This window comes from Heterocephalus glaber, unplaced genomic scaffold, assembly GCF_053883595.1.
Source record: "Heterocephalus glaber isolate CG9 unplaced genomic scaffold, H.glaber_assembly_v1.0 deba00001547, whole genome shotgun sequence".
NCBI classification, from domain to species: Eukaryota; Metazoa; Chordata; class Mammalia; order Rodentia; family Bathyergidae; genus Heterocephalus; species Heterocephalus glaber.
Window position 1 is genome coordinate 16,827,954 of NW_028258340.1, and position 20,669 is coordinate 16,848,622.

Consider the following 20,669-nt stretch of genomic DNA (forward strand, 5'->3'; position numbering starts at 1 on the left):
TTGTTTGTTCCTACAAGAGACACTCAGCTATAGCAGCATTAACAGGCTCTTCTTTGTCACGATGCCATATGTAGTTGGGAAATACATGATAAGTACATACAGGATGCTAACAACTCAGGAAGGATTAACATTGTAGTCTTAGAATTAGTCTACCAAATCTGAGATTTTCATGAAACATTGAATTTTCATTTCCCCCAGGTACAAGTATATTGCCAATTCATAGCTCTACTGTTAGTTTCTGAGCTTTGAAGAATTAAGAAGCAAAAAGTAAGAAAAATCATTTTCTGAACATGGGAAAGTTGTTTATATCCCATTCTAGGATCTTTTTTTTTATTACTCAGAATAAATGCATTCAGTCATAGAGATCTTTTAAAGGACAATGTGACAGATTGAAGAAGTCAGTTTCTACTTTTGCCTCACTTTTTGAAAACCATGATAAAGGGTAGGGTCAGGGTTTGAGTTAAGCTTCTGCTTTGGTTTTCACTCTCAACATCTTTATTGAAAAATCATTATTTATTAAGTAACTAATTCATGCAATTCATTTTAAAAATTGAGTTATTGATTTAAAAGAAATAATAGAGAACTTACCATCATAGACAAGGCATGAAACATAGACACACTACCAATTCACCTAAACACTGTATTTAAAACTTTATTCTTAACCTTCATGTTTTTCCCCAGTTAAGCATCTTATTCAGTATCTATTGTTCTACATTTGTCTACATTGATTGGTATGATTTATTTTACTGGTTCCTAACTGTCAGAAGCCACTTAAAAGTCACTTGCTTATACAGTGCCTAGTAGAGGATACACGAGTAATTAGTGCTACTTGATAATAATGATGGTGATAAAAACTATAACTTAACACGATTAACACACCTTATCGCCCATACATAAACCATTGTAAATTGGAAAAAAGAAATGCCTTACTAACCTGTCCTTTTCTCCACTTTCCTTTCATGAAGCTTCTATATTGTATTTTCTGCCATATGCCATTTCCCTCGTGTATTTTAGTTTAGGACTCCCCTTGCCCTACACATTATCTTCCATTTCATGCTGTTCTCTTCAAGTATTCATTTTTCTATCAATCCATGTCTAAGCTAAACTAATCCCTAGCTTTTGTAAATGCCCTTCACAGGCCAGTCATTGCACTCTGTGCACCACTGAGAGAGTGATTTTGAGCCAAATGGAGAAGCCTTTGTTTCCACTCAGCACCCAAAATAAATACAAAGATTTGAGTATTGATGCCAATTACATAGAAATTTTACCATCAGAGGCAAAACATTAAAATACAAAGGATTAACCCCATGTAGTTAGTTATTGGAAGTACCAAATTTAATTTTTGTATATTGATGACCAAAAGGTCTCATTGAAATGAGCCAACTACCAACAAATGATATTCTTATATCATAATAGTGATTTTTGGACCTATATTTAAAATGTAAATCATTCAGGGTACTAATTGGATACCTAGATTAGCCTTTGATTTATATTTTCTTGTTCACTTCCAATTATATTTATTGAGTTCTTAGTTGTTGTGAGCAGGTAGAGAAAAAATTGGATGAAGGGGATCTGTTGTATTTATTTAATGAAAAGAACTTTTTGAAATTAATTAAATAGGAGTTTGTTTCTACCCACCAGATTATCTTCTGTGTATCCTCATTGCTAGATCAGAAGGGATCACTTGTCTTACATCTTCAACATTTTCAGATTCTTATAAATCATTACAGTTCACATAGAGGTGAGTTTAGAACTTGCTTCAGATGAAAAATTGACTAGATGTAAAATTCATATAACCACAAAGTTAACTATATAGACCAATATCCTGAGTCTTTTACTCAAAGTAATTGAACATTTTTGTTTCCAAGGATAGTTGTATGCAAACATTTCTATTCCTCACCATAGACAATTCTATTTCTGCAGTGTACAGAAGGCTATTTTACTAGTTTTATCTAAATAAATATATATTTTAATTATTACCAGGAGAAAAAAACTTAATTATAGAAACAGATTTTGTACCTATAGGACTAACCTCAATTTAGAGATAATTTTAGATTTTACTTTCTGTGTGTTTCTTGGTTTTGTCATATTGTAAATCTCCCTCCTCTAAATATACATTTTAAAACTCTATCTAGGCTAGAGGAGTATTTGAAGAAGTGACTATAAAGCAAAGCTACATGTAATTTTCCCAGAAATTCTCTTTACTCTGTCAATTATAATTTGCTTTGGCTGAGAGTCACAAAAGATCATGGTAGCAATGCATTACCTAAGACAGAAGCATCTGAAGCCACCCAGGAGCATGCAGTCAAGGCCATATGATGGTTCTGCTCATTCTTGCTTTCTATCCAACTCTCCGTATATGGTGTCTCCTTCTCCACATGTTGGAAGAAGGAGGTCTCTTCACCCCCACAGTCTTACAAGAAACTACTTGATTAACAAGAACCCATTTCTATCATAGGATCACTCAACAAACTATTAATGTAAGGTAAATTTTTCTATATTTACTTCCATTTTTCTATCCTAAGATCAGAATTTTAAATATTTCTATAGCAATATATGAAATATGTGACCTTGATATATTCCTCAATATTTCAGAGGCCTAAAAACTTCCCTCATAGAGAAAACTATACCCATTAGCCCTTAAAATAGACATAATTTTTGATAGAAGTTGGTTTATAACTTCTACTCTGGGGCATATTTATTATGATTATGAAATTATAAGTTTTTAAAAATCTGTTTACTCTGTAAGAATTGCACATTCTTGCCTGTAAGGTGATTTTCAGAAGAATTATTTCCTTATTAGTTTTAGTTTATCCATGGACAGTCTCAAATCCCCCTTGAAAACATCAGTTACCTCAGGGGAAGACTGCCCATTAAAAGCAAAAGATGTGGTTTTTGAGAGATTTCTGCCTGAAACAATACATTTTAGAATATTCTTTGTGGTTTCCTAGAATGGGTAGATACTGATAAAAAGAGAGTATAAATGGACATTTATGAAACTCTTAGCCTTGGAATAATTTGTATAATTGAATAAAATTAAATTATAATGTCTTTTTACAAGTAGTGATGTTTTACTGTTTACTTTATATTGAATTTCTTCCTTTCTCTTTCCTCTTCTCCTCTCCCCTCCTCTTTCCTGGCCTCCCTTCACTTAACTTCTCTTCTCTCCCTCCCTCTCTCTCTCTATATATATGAGTTTTTGAAGAAGTGACTATAAAGCAAGGTTAATTTTTCCAGAAAATTATCTTTATCAATTATAATTTGCTTTCGCGAGAGTAAAAAAAGCTCAAGGTAGCACTTCATTATATATGACAGAAGCATATATATATATATATATATGTATATGTGTATATATATGTATATATGTATATATACATGTGTATATATATACATATATATATGTATATATATTTCTTTTACCTTTCTCTAATATTCAATGTTAAAGCCTGTTACAGTTTAGCCCTTAGAAACCAAGTATGGTCATTATGTGGCTTTTGTTTTAAAGGGATTCTAGGATAACTACAGATATAATCTTTGTTGGTACCTTTCATAAGTTAGTAACATACTGATTAGGACTCTGATGCCAAATTCTCATATTTGTCTTATCTTTTGCCCTATCTCCCACTAATGGAGGAGTAACCCAAGTTAGCTTCCCATTGGGCCCTTACCAAAGTCTGCCAGTATTAATCAGCTATGGCTACAACAGTGCTATGTAATGACACACCCCCAAATCACACACAGTAATTCATTATCCCTGTTCACGGGGCTATAGTGAATCAACTCTCTTTCAGTCTTTGGAGTAGTAAATTGGCCAAGAAGATCTATGGCATGAGTCTCATTCTGAGGCCCAAGACTCTGGGACAGTAGATACTTGAAATATATTCTTCCATGGCAGAGTTTGCAAGCTCTTAGAAGAGCAAGCAGAAATGCATATTTGTAAATCCTAGATTTATAACATCTACAACCAGTGGTTAAAGTAAGTCAAATGACATATTCCAAAGTCCATGGACAGAGAAATACACTCTCTAAAGTCATGTGAAAAAGTTGAATATATAGCCAGGAGTGGTGACACATGCCTGTAATCCCAGCACTCAGGAGGTTGAGGCAGGAAGATTGCCCTAAGTTCAAGGTCAGCTTGGACTACATAGTGAGTTCAAGGCCAGCCTGAAATACATAGAAAAACCCTGTCTCATAAAAACAAACAATCCAGTTGGATATATAATACTCCTCCAAAATATAATAGTGAATAACAATTTAACACACCATACTGCTTTTGTAGAATATTACAGTATTGACTAACCATTTTTGATAGAACACATATAACTCTCTCTGACATAGCCTAACATAAAACTTGTTGATCTCATTTGGAGATATAATATAAATCTATTTTACACAAGTTTTCTCTTTAATTCAACAAGTTGGGGCATTCTTATTTTACCAAAGTAATTGTAATATAAAGCATATATTTAAAGTTCTTTGAAAAAATAGAATATTGAAACAAATTTTCAGTCACAGTTTTACTTACCAATTTGCCAGTTTCCTAGGGCTTTCTGCACACTTGGAAGTTGGATTTCCAAATAGCATCATGACTTTCCATACCCAGATGTCTACTGCCTGAAACTACCATAAGCCTACTATCATGGCTCACAGTATACCCTCGAAGAAGACCATCTGGTTTATGTCTCTTGGCAAAATTTGTTTAAAAACAAGCAGCTGCATGACAAAGTAAGGAGTCTCTGTCTAGCTGTGGTAAATAAGTAAGTTTGCAAAACACATAATAAGGCATTTTTCTAAATCAAGTCAGTATCTCCAAAAGAAAACACTCTTAACTTATAACTAAAAGAAAAATCCGCAGAATTCAATGACAAGAAAAGAACCCCATCAATTTTTTTCAGTATCTTACCATTACTATATGTGAAAAACAAAGCAAGATAAAAATCTGTGAATGGATACAACTTTTAGGTAAAAACTATTTTCAGTATTTAGAGTCAAATGATTGGATATTGTATTATTCAATCATTTACATTAAATATTCTGAATATCTTAAAGGCTTATTCTTTGACCTCTAACATTAGTTAACATAATAATTCTTTGAGCTCTCCTGCTAGGGCCTTGTGTACCCTTTTACAGTCATGTTCCACAGCAAAATAAATTCATGCTTGGGCCCGGGATTTAGCTCAGTGGTTCCACTGCCTGCCTCACAAGTGCAAGGTCCCGAGTTTAATCCCCAGTACCCAAAGAAAATAAACATAAAAATAAATAAAAAATAAAATAAAATAAATTCATGCTTTAGTTTTTGAAAGTATGAGTGAATTTTCCAATCCAGTTGTGTATCTTCCCTTAGCTCTACCTACAGAGTCAAACAAGGCAGTCATAAGGGTAGATTTTGGTCTGAATAATAAAATTTCTCAGTTTAATAGTATTTTGGTTTGTGTTCTCCCATACGCAAATGCTGCAAAAAGAATTTGAGTTCAGTTAGTTTCTTTGGGCAGTGCAACCAAGAAGTTGCGGTAGAATAGTTGTTTTGTGAGGAGGGGAAGAGAAAGAAGCCTATAAAGAGTAAGCTATCAAGAAAGACACTACTGTGGGATACTAGAGCTCCATCCCATGGAGAACATCTGGGAAACCATAAAACACGTCTAGGCTTTAACTGAGACAAAAAGCAAGAAAGGTGATGTTTGTACTCCAATTCTATCAATTGTTTTTTAAGGGATTGCTCACCATGTCGGGATATTAAATTTCACTTTTGGAAGCACTTCCAGCCTGTCTTGAGTGTAGCTGTAGCTGTTTTTTTTGCTTCAAGGAAATCTATCAGGCTTAAGTAAATCTTAGATGTTTACTGGTACTGATCTTTAGGCAAGTCACACTGTAGTGTCAAGACCCTAGAGAATGAGTGGAGTTCCAAAGAGTTATGCTGTCAAGTGTGAGAAAGGGACATTATTCACCAACAAGGGCCAGTGTACTTCCCTACCCAGCTTTTCACTCTTCTGCTTATTCATGCTGCTTGGTTGACTCCTGCTATTCTCTAGATCTTGAATTTTCCTTATTTTTTGCATTCTGATGTTTGTGTGGCTGTGTCTTTCTGATTCTTCCTTATTGACTTCTTAGTTTACTGAACGTTTCACTCATGTTTACTGTTGTTATTTGTATGTACTCAACTTTGGTTAGCTCTTTGAATGATTGATTCTTGCTTTACAATTTTAAAAAGGATTCAGCCATGTTTTGTTTTTAAAGTGAGATTCATACCAGTTAGTGACAGGAGTAGAAATAAGAACTAAAGGCGATAAATGCAATCCTGGTTAAGCTAAATTCTTAAATCTCATAACAGACTTGAATTTGTCTTTGTCTTTCTCCCATGAAGGTATTGTGTAGAGATATTTCTCAAATAATTAATTTAAGGAAAATTTGTGTTTGTGACAGATATTCCAAGTCTTCTGGAAATTATTCAACACTATTGTTTTAGATTAAAAATAAGTTAAGATTATGATTATTTTTTATAGTTACAGAATCTCTAGAAGCTTAAGCCCAAGAAGACAAAAAACAAAATTTGAGGGTATTCCTAGAGAAGTCAAGAATGAATCATTTCTCAGCAGAGATGAATGAAGACAAATTTTTCTCAGTAATCCATTTTACCTTGTGATCCAAATATTTTGCCACGTGAAATTTAGCAACATGAAGAATAATAAATATAGTCAGAAAGCTAGAACATGCAACTAGAGAACAGAAAAAGGCAGCAGATTTTACAGTTTTATTTTTGCTGGTACTGGTTAATGAATCCAGGACATTCTATTGCTGAGTTACATCCCCACCTCTTTTTATTTTATTTTGAGATAGGGCTTTGCTTAGTTGCTCAGGCTGACCTTGAACTTCCAATCTTTTTGCCTCGGTTTCACTAGTAGCAGGGATTATAGGTATGCATCACCACACCTAACTAAAACCAAATTTTTCAAAAGGTGTATAAAGAAAAAAAGATATTTTAAGAACACCAAACTGTTGAAATAGATGACATAAAGTGAAAATTGCTTCTTTGCTAAGAAAGAGAACTGCAAATTGTATAAAGTTTTTGTTTTCCTTTTCTTTGCTTTGTTTTGTTTCTTAACAAGGGAATATTTTTTGACCAATATGGGGCATTAGAAAAGTCAAGAGTTTGGTGATGGTGAGGTTTCAAAGGTCACTAAAAAAATTATAGATTGGTTTAAAAATATTGTAACTTTTTCCAATCTCATTTTTTTCAGGATTCTGTATGTCATAAAACATAAGCCACAGCATAGCTAAGCATTTAGGTTCTCACTGGCCTGTATAAACTGCCTGATAGTTCCTTTGGTTTTTGTTTTTTGGGGTTTTGTTTTGTTTTGTTTTGTTTTTTTGTTTTTTGGGGGTTTTTTTGGGTACCAGTGTTCCAACTCTTGGGACTTTGTTCTTGCAAGGAAGGTGGCGGAACCACTGAGCTAAATCCCCAGCCCCAGTTCCTTTACTTTTTGATGATTTATGCCTATTATGAAAGGTGTAAACATTTATTATTATAATAATTTCATAATTATAATTATTATAGAACCATTTATTGACTGGCAAATATGATAAAGAAAAGTGCTAAGAAATATACTGTGTAGGAAGACTGCCCTTACTAAACTTATCAATAGCCATTAAAATAAGATCCCTTGTATGTACAAAACTTACATATTTCTGCTTTTGTTTCAAAACATCTTAGTCATACAGATGTCTTTTATCAATATTTGTCAAAAACTCTTTCATGATGGATAACTGTGAAAATTGGAAAATATGTTAAATATAAAATGTTTTCTATGAAATACTTCTTTAAATGATTTTCATGATGCTATTTCTGCCCACAATGTCCAAATCTTTAGATCAAAGACTACAAGTGGAAAAAGTTAAAATACTTATTTGCTCAGAAATATTCTATTAATGAGATAATGTTGTTTAAAGGTAAATAGACAAAATAAAAAATACAGTTTAGCTTTTGTAACTTCACTTAGCCAGGTGTGGTGGTGCACGCTTGTAATCTAATCACTTGGAAAGCTGAGGCATGGGGGTGGCTGTGAGTTCTGGGCCAGCCTGGGCTACATAAATGAGTTCGAGGACAACCTGGACTACACAGAGAAACCTTGTCTTGAAAAAAAAAGATATACCGATTATACTAGCTTTTGACATTTATGGATTGTTTTTCTACATTAAAGAAACATATAGATACATGGTTTTCTTTCTTTTGAGGGCCGTAGTTTCTTAGAATATACGAAGATAGTTTAGAAGTTAACTTCATTTACATGTCTTTCTTTGAATATTAAATATTCAAAATAATTCTTTAATAAATAGGCACACATGTTTAAATACCGAATAGTTTCTCTGGTATGAGAAGCTAAAAGTGTAAATAAGAATCAACATGTAAAATAGATAATGTCAAACAGGAAGAAAAGATCTAAAGGGGAAGAGGAAATGGGAGGGGTAGGGAAAAGGAAAGAAGGGAAAGGAAAAAATATGAGAAAAGGAAAAAAATGAAAACAAAGTCTTTGTAAATAGGGAGGGATGGAGGGGTTGAAAGGGAAGGGGGAAAAAATAAGAACCAAGGTATATCACGTAAAGGTACAAGATCCCAATGATGAATGTCATCATATTGTACACCTAAAATATACCGATAAACTTAATGAAAAAAAATGATTCTTTAAATCTATACCTGAAGAATAGATGAGGGTTGGTGGGAAAGGACAGAATAATTGGAGTCACTGGGCCTTTGTTCATGTGTCTGTCATTAGATGGAAGGTGTCCATTAACTTTCAAAGTCCTGCGTGAATTTCCTATAGGTGACATTTTTCTCTTCTTTCTTTTGTGTTCTAAGGCTAAGACATGTTTCATGTTTCTAGGAAGTAAAAATAATCAAGGTTTTCATAGAAAACGTGCTCTCTTCATCCTAATGAAGAAATTCTTATGGCAATTTCACTTGCTCAAATGTTATGCTTTCCCCTAAATTAGCATCTAGTTAATTCTATAAATGTTAATGGTGTCATTTTTAAAAACTGATTAAGATAGCAAATTTTGCTACATTCCTGATTTACAGTGGAAAATGTAATTTTATTGATATATGTTCACAGTATTTTTGTAGTGAATGAAACTAGTAATATTGATATAATTTTGTTCCTCCATGTACTAAACTTTAATGAACATAATTCTTCCAAAGCATGACACCCTCCCCAATAGCTGATGCTTCTGCAAAAGAATCTCTATAGTCATATGTCAAATAATCACCATATCTCTTTCTTGAGTTTTCCTTAAAGACTAAGTTCAATAAAGACTTATGCTTTGTAGATTATCCCAGAAACCTAGCAACAAGGTAAGGAATCAATGAACAAAAATATAACTGTGTCTTTGTATGTAATGAACCCTTATGAATGCTGATAAAGTTTTTAAGTTGTTTAGATGTTTATGTCAAGTATGTACTTCTATTTTCTGCACTTCATTATTTTTCGACATCTTAAGTTGTTGTCTTACATTGGGCTCCTCAAGAAACAGGGCCTGACTGGACATGCCTGTGACTCTGGACAGAACTCTGGAGGATGAGAGAGTAGGATCACAAATTCGAGGCTGGGTGGGGACACAGAGCCAGTTCAAAGCCAACCAGGACTACATAGCAAAACAATGTTTCAAGAAACCAAAAAGTAAAAAAATAAACAGACTCTGAGACAGAGATCTCTATGCAGGTGACATGTTGGTTAATGCTCTTAAGAACAATGCTACTACTCTGCCATAAAAAAAGAGATAAACTGGAATAATTTGTAGGAAAATGGATGCACCTGGAGTACGTAATATTAAGTAAAATCATACATACAAGCTTATATATTGTGTGGTTTTTCTTATATGAGAAACCTAACTTATAAATAAAGAGCAAAGTAAAAGTTAGGAAGTAAGGAGATAGAACTTTCTCAACTGGGAAGGGGATGAAGAGATGGACAGAGGGAGGAGGGCAAAGAAAGAGGATGAAAAAAGGAATGAAGACATGTTATGTACATGTACCAACTCTACACAAGAAAAATAAAAATTATGTATTGCAAATGTGTATTAATAAAAAAAAGAACAATGCTTAGGAGGATATGAAGGGAGCAGCATAGGGCAGGGTGAGTAGTTGACTGGTGGTACAGTTATAAGAGAGCTTTCACTTGGCTTCATGTGGAACTGGGATTGTGTTCATTCTATTCCTGTATAAGGCAAGGAGAGGTGGACATTTGTAGCCCATTCCATCAATCATTGAATAACAGTTCCCCAACTATCTCTTTCCATAGGGCAATCTTGGATGAGGAAGTTCCTGTCTGTTGAGAGTAATTTCTGAGAAAGTCTTAGCTATGAATTGTTAGATAATACTCTGGCAACTGGGAGACTGAATGCTTCATTTGTAATTGCTGAATCTGGGTGGTACATGATAGCATCCACGATAGGAGTCATTTATCCTTTTTGAGACATATATTGTTTTTAAGTCAACTTTTATATCTAGTAATGCATTTTGGTGTTGGTCTGGCCCAGCTACTCACTACTTAAAACAGCTTTATTGTATTAATGGCATACAATAAGCTGAACAATTAATTCAATTAGATACACTTTGACATATGTACAGACCAGTGAAACCATTGCTAAATCAAGCTAATGAACATATCCATCATCCTCACATATCTCCTCTTGGTAATCACTCTATCCTGCCACTCCCCTCATTCCTGGGCAACCATTAATCTGCTGTCTAACACTACAAAGTAGTTTGCATTTTCTAGAATTTTGTAAAAGTAGAATCATTAAGTATTTACCATTCTTCGACTCTGTTATCTTTCACTTATAAGCTGTTAACTTTGATTCTGTAGGTAATAAGATTTCTGTGTGAGTGTATTCATTAAATGAAACAATTAAAACATTCTAATTTGATTTTGATACTAGCTCATGGGTCTGCATTATATGTTTTAAAGACCATTCTGTTAGCCTCAGGTTTCAAATAATGTTGATACTTATGCAGTTATTTCTGTAGAAGCATTAATTAATACTTATAATCAATCACTTTTAAAAGCTCACTTTCTACCAATTACTTAAAAATATTTGATTCATTGTGTGGGTACAGAAAAGAATATTCCTTTTACGTATAACAATGCTCAAATTTTATAATTTATTGTGATAAAGTATAGTCACTTAAAATAATTCTAAAACCAGGCCAGGGATTTAGCTCAGTGGTTCTGCTGCCTGCCTCGTAAGTGCAAGGACCCCAGTTCGATCCCCAGTACCCCCCCAAAAAAGTTTCACCACCTCCCCATAGTGCTACACTGGAGAAGTCTTTATTAGGGCCAAGGATTAAACTCAATGGTTTCGCTGCCTGCTTCGCAAGCGCAAGGACCCAAGTTCGATCCCTGGTACAAAAAAAAAATATATATATATATATATATATATATAAAATAAAATTCTAAAATTGGGATACTCCTAATATTTTGTACAGTTACCCATATCACCCCAAAATCACAAACTTGCTCTGTTAAGCTCATTTCCTAGTACAGTCATTCGTTTTAAAAAGAAAAGTCTACATAATTCCTATTGATAGACTTCGTTTGTTGTTTTGAGATATTGGTATTACTTATAAAAAGAACAATTGTAAACTCACATATTTTATGAAGTCCTCTCACATTTACCAAGTCAGGAACACTACTACATTCATCCCCCAAAGCTGTACCTTGATTAGGCTTGCAATTTCAGAAACATACTGGCATCATTTCTGATAATGTCCTCAGGCTGAAACACTTATTGTCTTCTCTTTATACCTCCACAAACTTTAATTCCACATTTCAGAATTTACTGAGTTCTGTAGACCCATCCTTTACAGCTGTTTTCATGTCCCATCTTTCTTTTCATTCTCCTTGACACCAATCTTAAGTCAATAGAGCCCTTCTAAGAGATCCCTTTCCACCCAAATCCCTGTCTATTTTGACAAGTTAATCTTTCTAAAACAGCACTTCCTGCTTCTTATTCTCCAGCACAGGAACCTGCAGTGGTTCTCTATTGATACCTTTGCTTTCAACCTGGTAACCCCTGGAAACAAGAGAGCTAAAGGATATGTTTGCCTTGTTTGTTTGGCCAGTGGAGAACTTTAAACAGCAGTGAAACAAGGCAGGTATTTAACTGGTCAACACAATCAGTTTAACTTACTTCCTTATACTTTGTAAGCTTTAAAGTTGTCTGTGTCCCACATTTAGCCTGAAGGCATTTGATTTTATAACCCCCAGCCCCGAGGCTAACATCCTAAATTTTTGGTCTGATGTTCAGTATCCTAAAGTAAAGTACCTTAGCTTCTCTGACTTATATTTTCATGCAGCTGTACGGAAAACTATATTTATTTTATCTAAAACACCCATGTTCTAAAATTCTTTTGAGTCTAATTTCACAAAGAAAAATATTCTCTACCTATAGCTATTAGGAGGCTTTGGTTATAAGAAGCACAAACAATCTCCATTTAACTTAAGTGAAATGGAATCTCCTGAAGAGAAATTTCACAGAAATGGAACTAACTACTGGATAGCAATCTACTGGATAGCTCACAGAAACGTGAAGGCAACTGTCACCAGGGAGAAATAGCATTGAGAAATCTGGAGTTCAACAAAGCTACTTTTCTGAATTCTGCTGTCAAGATAGTTGAGCTTTACACTTTATTGTCCCTATTATTCTCAATTCTAGATACAAATACCTAAATATAATTGACCTCAATTAGATCAATGTTTCTACTTATTAGAATTTTCAGAGTAGTATGATTATAAATTCCCTGAAAATTATGTGGAATGAGGCAAGAATAATTCTACTAAAAAAAACCCTGCAAACAAAAGGTAGAAATACTTATTTAGAATGATTAATGCTAGGAGCCATAAAAACTAATCCTTTAATCTCAGTGGCTTTGAAATGTTTATTTTATGCTCATATAACTTCTGAAGTAAATAAAGAAGGCAACTATCTGCCACACAGAGACTCGGGGACCTAGAGTGCCTCCATCTTATGGCTCTTTCATATCAGCATGGAAACCAGAAAGGCAATAACAAAGAGGAGCTGAAAAATTAACACTGACCACAAAGGGCCACAGATGAGAAATGGTGTATGACTTCTCTCATATTACTGTTTCCCAGTTTGCCCATTGCAATTTCAAGGGAGCATGGGAAGCAATGAAATACTGGGATATTTGGTGAGCACTAATTCTGTCCACCACAGAAGGGATACTGGACAGACAAAAAAAAAACAAAAAAAACAACAAACTTAAAAAATACATTCATTAAATGATTCTTCCATTTTCTGCTCAGAGGCTGTCTTTTCCAACATGGCTTTCTGAATGGGTCCATCCAAAGAAGATCTCTGAACCTCTGGAACATTCCACGTATTTACATGATTTTCTATCACAGTAACTTGTAACTGCTTATGCAAATTATTTCATAAGCTTTTGTGTGACAGTGAACACGAGTATTAATTTATCCAAATCATAATAGAATTTTACTGTTTAACAGTCTTTGAGGAGAGTGTGCTAATATTTTCTTAAAAGTGTATTTTTAACAAAATGCATAATGATGGTTCATTATAAACATGTTGATTATTCAGAAAAATAACAAATTTCTTACATTACATGTCATTGTTTTGTTTATATCTATCTTGAATATAATTTCATATAATAATTAAAAATCCTAATAAACTTAGTGTAAGGTGACACAACAATAATTTTATAAATAGTTGAAGAAAATGTGTTTCATGTCATTTCAATGATATACATAGAAAACTTCTTTCAAAATTACAAAACTTATATAATATGGGGTATTTGCGTTAGAATTCTGTGGGTATTTTAAATTTGAAAAGTGAATATGAATATGTATTAAATCTAAAAAATATTCAACATAAAAATGTTTCACGAACTTGGATGAGAATTAAAATTATTGATCATCATATGATATGAGTAGGAAAAAATTGAAAAGATATAATTGTTTAGATAATTTTATTAGTACATGTTTGTAGCACATAATGTTTGCATTTCTTGTTGTGAGTTGGTACATGTACAAAATTCATCTCAATTTCTTTTTTCATATATTTCCTTCTGGCCCTTCCCCCTCATCCATCTAGTGAAGTGTTTTATGTGATACATTAAGATCCAAAAATTTAATATTTCTATTATCAGATCTTTAAACACCAAGCAGAAACTATATTGGCAAAGCAAATAAGAGTTAGTATGTTATCTTAAGTGTATTCTAAATCCTTCAATATTATGTATACAATATGCTTCTATTTCAGCCGGTTCTGCCTAAAATCCTTTTTAAAAACTGTTATTTATATCTAATATGATGTCAGGAGAGTACACAATTTGTAGTATGAAGAAGTAATTCTATTGAATTATTTTGACTATTGGTACCTGAGACCTATTTCTGAATCATATATTTTGCTGTTCATGTAGGTTGTGCTTTTCTATGATCCTAATTATGGCTATGTGCAAAACAGTGAGAAGGAATATTTTACCCTGATCTTTAGCACACCAAGGAAATATGTTTTCAGTCACATATGGCACATGAACCTGTTATTTTATAGCTAAGCATTTGGAAGCCAAATTATTTTGCAATTATACAAGATGTGATCAAAATATATGGTGAATATTTTTAAAAAAAAATATTGCAGTAAAAGATATATTACCATTAATCCTCCTCAAGATACTTCCCCTCACTTTGAACACACTTTCCCATTATACCACTTTTTGAAGCAGTTCTAGAAGTCCTCTTTTGTGAATGCCTTTATTTGTACTATTGTGGCTTCCCCCGTGTCCTGAATTGATTCCACATCTGTACCTTTCTTGGACATTGTGACTTTGGGGAAGAGTTAGAAGTCACAGATTGCCAGAGCCAGTGAATAAGGTGAATGAGAACATACCACAGTGTTTTTACAAGCCTGCTTTCCCTTTGGATGGCACTTGGGAGCAGCATTCATTGTATTTTTTATCACATCTTGTAAAGACAACCATGGAAGAGGATTTCCAGAACTGTTTCAGAAGGTGACAAGGACAGAATAAGCATGTTCAAAGTGAGGAGGAGTATTCTGAGAGGGGTTAATAGCAATGTGTCTTTTACTGTAATCATAAAAATGAAAATCTAAATATTCACTACATACTTTTACAGCTCAGCCTCTTCCAGACTCAAGTACTTGCTCATGAAACAATTTCTACTGTTGTTTTCAATAGAAGAAAGCATTAAGCACTACATTGATACTGAAATTTTACATTTGAGTTTTCCATCTAATTTAAACATTTGCGATATCACTCCGTAATGCATTATCACAAGACAAAATTTAGCTTTAGCAGTTGAGTCTGGGTATTAATATTGGAACAAAGTCATTTCAGATTGCTACTTCCATATCATGTTATATTTTTTCATTAAGTTTATTGGTACATTTTAGGTATACAGTACAGTTACATTCATCATTGGGAACTTGTACCTTTACATGATGTATCTTGGTTCTTATTTTTTCCCCATTTCCTGTCCTCCCTTCACCGCCTCCACCCTTCCCTATTTACAAAGACTTTGTTTCCATTTTTTCCTTTTCTCACATTTTTCCTTTCCCTTCTTTCCTTTCTCCTCCCCCTCTCACTTCCCCTACCCCTTTAGACCTTTTCTTCCTATTTCACATTATCAATTATACATTTTGATCCTTATTTACACTTTTAGTTTCTCATACCAGAGAAACTATTCAGCATTTACACATGTGTGTTCTATTTATTTCACTTAAGAGTATGGCCTCAATGTGCATCCATTTAGCTATAAATGTCATACCACAGGGATATATGTGCACCCATGTTTATAGTGGCATAGTTTGCAATACCTAAAGCTTGGAAACAACCCAATTGCCCATCAGCTGGAGACTGGATAAAGAAGATGTGGATCTTTTATAAAATGGAGTACTACTCAGCCATATTGTTTTTGATTTTTCATTTGTATATTGAGAATAATATATTCTATCTCCCAATATTTAAATTCTTTTAAATCTTTGAAGACATATGTCTTCTATAAAACAAAAGAATTGATACCACAATTTTTTGTATCAGGAATCAGCAAACTCACTCTATAATGAGCCACACAGTAAATATTTTCGGCTTTATGGATCATAAAGTCACTGTCATAAACTATTCAAATCTGCTATTTTGGTGAAATCTTCTACAAGTAACAAAGTAATGATTGTTTTTATATTCAAATAAAATCTCATTTTAAAAGCATGCTGAGGGAAAAAAGCCCCCAAAATAAAACAAGCTGAGGGCCTCAAAAATTGAGTAATAACCATAAGATCCAGTAATTGCTATTTTGAACATGTACAGTATTGAAAGCAGGGCCTCTGACAGATATTCTTATGCTTATGTTCATTGCACCCTTGTTCACTATACCAAAAGGTGGAAACAACCCAAGTAGCTATTGAAGGATGAATGGATAAAAAAAATATGGTATATCCACAAAATATTATTCAGCTTTAAAAAGGAAGGACATTCTCACAGGTGCTACAACATGGATGAAACTTGAAGACACTATGCTAAGTGAAATAAACTAGACACAAAAAGAAAATTCTTATATGATTTGATTCAGATGAAGCATCTAGAGTAGGCAAATTCATAGACAAATAATGGAATGGTTATTTCCAGGGGTTGGAAGTAGGGAAGAGTAGAGAGTTGTGTTTTATTGGGCTATGTAGTTTTAGATTAGACCATGAAAACGTTCTGAAGATGGATGATGGTGATGATGATGTAACAATATCAATGTATTTAATGCCACTGAATTGTGGACCTTCTGTGATTAAAATAGTAAATTTTATGTTTTGTAGATTTTCTCACAATAAAAAGGACAAGTCCATGGTCTTAAATTGCTAACCCTGGTCTATAATTATATTCATAAGGCACTTTTAATATACTTTATATAGTTATGAATAATTGCATATAATGTTAGGTACTGAAGTTACCATTTTTATTATGAATACACACATCTTCCATATTATGAATCATATTATTTTATACTTACATAACTATCTTTTCTTTCTCTTCACCCTCTTAACTTTATACACACAAGCACACATATACACACAATGAACTACTTAAGAATGGCAGTTATATATTCATTATTTAGCTCATTGTTTGACATACAGGAGATACTCAGTAAATGTAATTAACAGATAAACTAAGTCATATGTGATCATTTTCCTTTTCAACAACCACTTTTCATCTCTACCACACCACTACATAATCAGACATCTCATACTTTGTGTTTAAAATAAGAAAGAATAAATAACTTTAAGAAAAATTTTTACAGGAAGGGTTTCAGTTTTAAATGTGGAGGAAAAGGAGATGAAGATGAATGACTGTAATGTCCAAAAGAGAAAATTGAATGAGATAAAATCAATTTAGGTTGATACAGACATGAATAATTACCCACACACAATTAAGAGAAGGAACAGACACAGATGAGCCAAGATGATAAACCAAAGAGTTGATAAAATAAAGTGATTCTAACCTACTACTACTTCTTCCAAAGTGCCAGAGCTATGTTTAATTCAGCATAATCTGCAAGTTGACTCAGTTCTGCCACCTACCCTACATAGCTTTCCATTCTCTAGAAATTTGAAGAGCACATCATATTTTTTTTTCTTAAATTCTTTTATTGGTACATTTTAGGTATACAACACATTTACATTTCTCATTGGGAACTTGTACCTTTACATGATGCATCTTGGTTCTTATTCTTTTCCCATTCCTACCCTCCCTTCACCCCCTCCACCCTTCCCTATTTACAAAGACTATATTTCCATTTTTTCCATTTCTCATCATTTTTCTTTTCCCTTCTTTTCTTTCCCCTGCCCCTCCCACTACCCCTACCTCTTTGGACCTTTTCTTCCTATTTTGCATTATCGATTATTCATTCTAATCATTGGTACATTTTAGGTATACAATAGGAAGAAAAGGGGCAAAGGGGAAGGAAGTGGGAGGGGTAGGAGAAAGGAAAGAAGGGAATGGAATTAATATGAGAAAATGGAGAAATGGGTACAAAATCTTTGTAAATAGGGAGGAATGGAGGGGTTGAAGGGAGGGCTGGGCAAAGGTGAAAAATAAGAACCAAGGGAGATTATGTAAAGGTGCAAATTTCCAATGATGAATGTCATTATATTGTATACCTAAAAGCACATCATATTTTTTGACACTCTATATCTATGGGACTTAAATCTCCTGCCAAGAAAAGCCTCTTTATTTAGCTAAGTGACCACTTAGTAAAAAACTTCTATTGCCTTGGGCTTGATTGTACTTAGAAAGGAGTCATAAACTCTTCAAATACTTTGCTTCTTCAATTTTTCATTTACATAAAAGTCAGAATCATTGATTAATCATTTTCTCATCTTCATGTATATTTCTTTGTTTCTTTACTGGAGTCACATACAATCTCATTTACTTTTTGTAGACACGCTTAAAGACCTTGAAGATATATTTCCTTTATGTAGCTTCAAAAACTACCATGGTATGTGGAAGGTAATAAACAAAACTGTTTTCCCTCACTTCCCTAAGTCCATACCAGTGCTTAATCTCTCAAGAATTTTTATAAATTACTTATTAGTTGTTATATATTTGCTAGGCACTATAATATATATCACGAGTAAGAACACAGCCATCTTCTTATTTCCTTTATTTTGCCTTCTCATTTGTTTATTCAACAAATAATATACTTCCCAAGAAATATATATAAATTTAAGAAGCACTCATTGTTTCTGCCTTTTTGAAGATTAGAATTTAGTGGGGGAAGACATATTTCAAAGCAATAATTGTACATATGAATATGTAGTTACAAGTTTCAGTAATTGCTTTTAATTAGGAAGAGCTATGAGATATTTTAACAAAAAGATACTCTGTAGTCTAGGGTCTGAGAGGAATTCTCCATAGAATGGATATTAAAACAGATCTGCTTCCAGGGGAAAGTGTTTGGGAATCACATGAATAAAGTCTCGAAATGTTGGGAGAGATCGTGAAATGTTTAAGGATCCTAAAGAATGTCAGTGTGCCTGCTCATGGTGAGAAAGACAGAGTATGGGAAAGATTAGGTTGTACAAGTTCTTGTAACCCACAAGGGGGGTTATAAATTTTTATCATAGTGGAAAACTAAAGTTTTAAGCAAGGCAGTGATATAATCATTGGTTTTGTTAAAGATAATAGGTTGGAAGAGAATTCTCTGAAAATAGAGTGACAACTTAGTACACCAAAGCATGGATTAAGACAGACCTGACTTTAGATGACAATGGAAATACAGATAACCACATATCCTAGGTATATATGTTTGTAGGGTTATCACTAGCAACTTGTGATCCATTTGAATACAGAGTTGGGAGAGAAGAAGTCAAGGTGGATTTCCAAGCATATTATATAATACTGAAACAGAGAACAACAAAAGAGGATCATATTTGGAGGTGAAGGTATTTCCAGATTTATAAATAGTAAATCTGAGATACATATTGGACCTCTACGTGAAACATGAAAGAAATATAAATACCAAGATACAAATGGAATACACATAGGCATATAAATTTTATATTAATGTTATATGGGGCCAGAGATTTAGCTTAGTGGTTCTGCTACCTGCCTTGCAAACATAAGGTCCTGAGTTCGATCCCTGATACCAAAAAAAAAATTGGGCTATATTAATGTTATGTGAATGTTTAAAATAACCTAAGAAGAGAATATAGATTAAAAATTAATAAAGAGAAACTCTTAAGGAGTTCTGAACATTTATTGACTTTGCTAGGAATATGCCTGCCGAAAAGCCAGGAAAACTAGGGAGGTAGGAAGAAAACCAGGAGATAGAATTTGTAGAAAAGCCAGTGAACAATGATGATCACTTTAAGATAGCAGTGATATTGTTCATCAGTCACCTACCCATTAGAACTAGGTGACCATGTGTTGATTATGAATGCAATACCTTTTCTTCTCTCCTACATTTTAAAACTTAACCATCATGTTCAGAGTCAAAATATTAAGAACTATGTTTTAAGAGAAATGTCTTGTGCCAGAGAAAATGAGTTTATGTAATTCCTTATGGACTACATGGGTAGGAATACAATAAGCAAAAGAAAAATAAAACCTGTTAAACTACTGAAGTAAAACTTAATAGGGAAGAGAAAATATTACTAAGAGAAATAGGAAAAAAATTGCTTGGATTATTAGCTCAAATGAGAATGAGAAATACCCACATTTACTATTTTTATTATGTGTTTCTAAGGTAGAAATAAAATAAGTGTTTTCATTTTGAAGAGGGGTAATAGATAATAAGGAGAAGAGGGAATGGGATTTTAAAAATGATAAATATTTAAATGTTGAAAACAGTACTTCCAATATTCTCACTGAGATATACGCAGTAAAAATACTCTACAATGAGTAATATGCAAGTGAAACTACTGTAAATCCTCTAGACAAATGTTCCACAGAACTGGAAAGTACTATAATTATTATTGCTGTTATCAGAAAAATAAATACATATTTTCTAAGCACCAGATGAGGAGCTTATCTCATCTTTCTAGGAAAATGATTGTGTACCGAATGGTTCAAAGCATATTTGATGCAAGTGAGACACTATATACAGAGTAGTTTTAATCAGGCAACTGAAGAAGCTAGA

General features: G+C 33.3%; 1 protein-coding gene across 10 annotated transcripts in view; it reads left to right on the forward strand.

Annotated features, from left to right (window-relative positions):
* Dmd (dystrophin) overlaps positions 1 to 20,669 on the forward strand; it is a 2,486,572-nt gene that overhangs the window by 1,349,478 nt on the left and 1,116,425 nt on the right. The gene's annotated exons all lie outside the window — the stretch shown is intronic.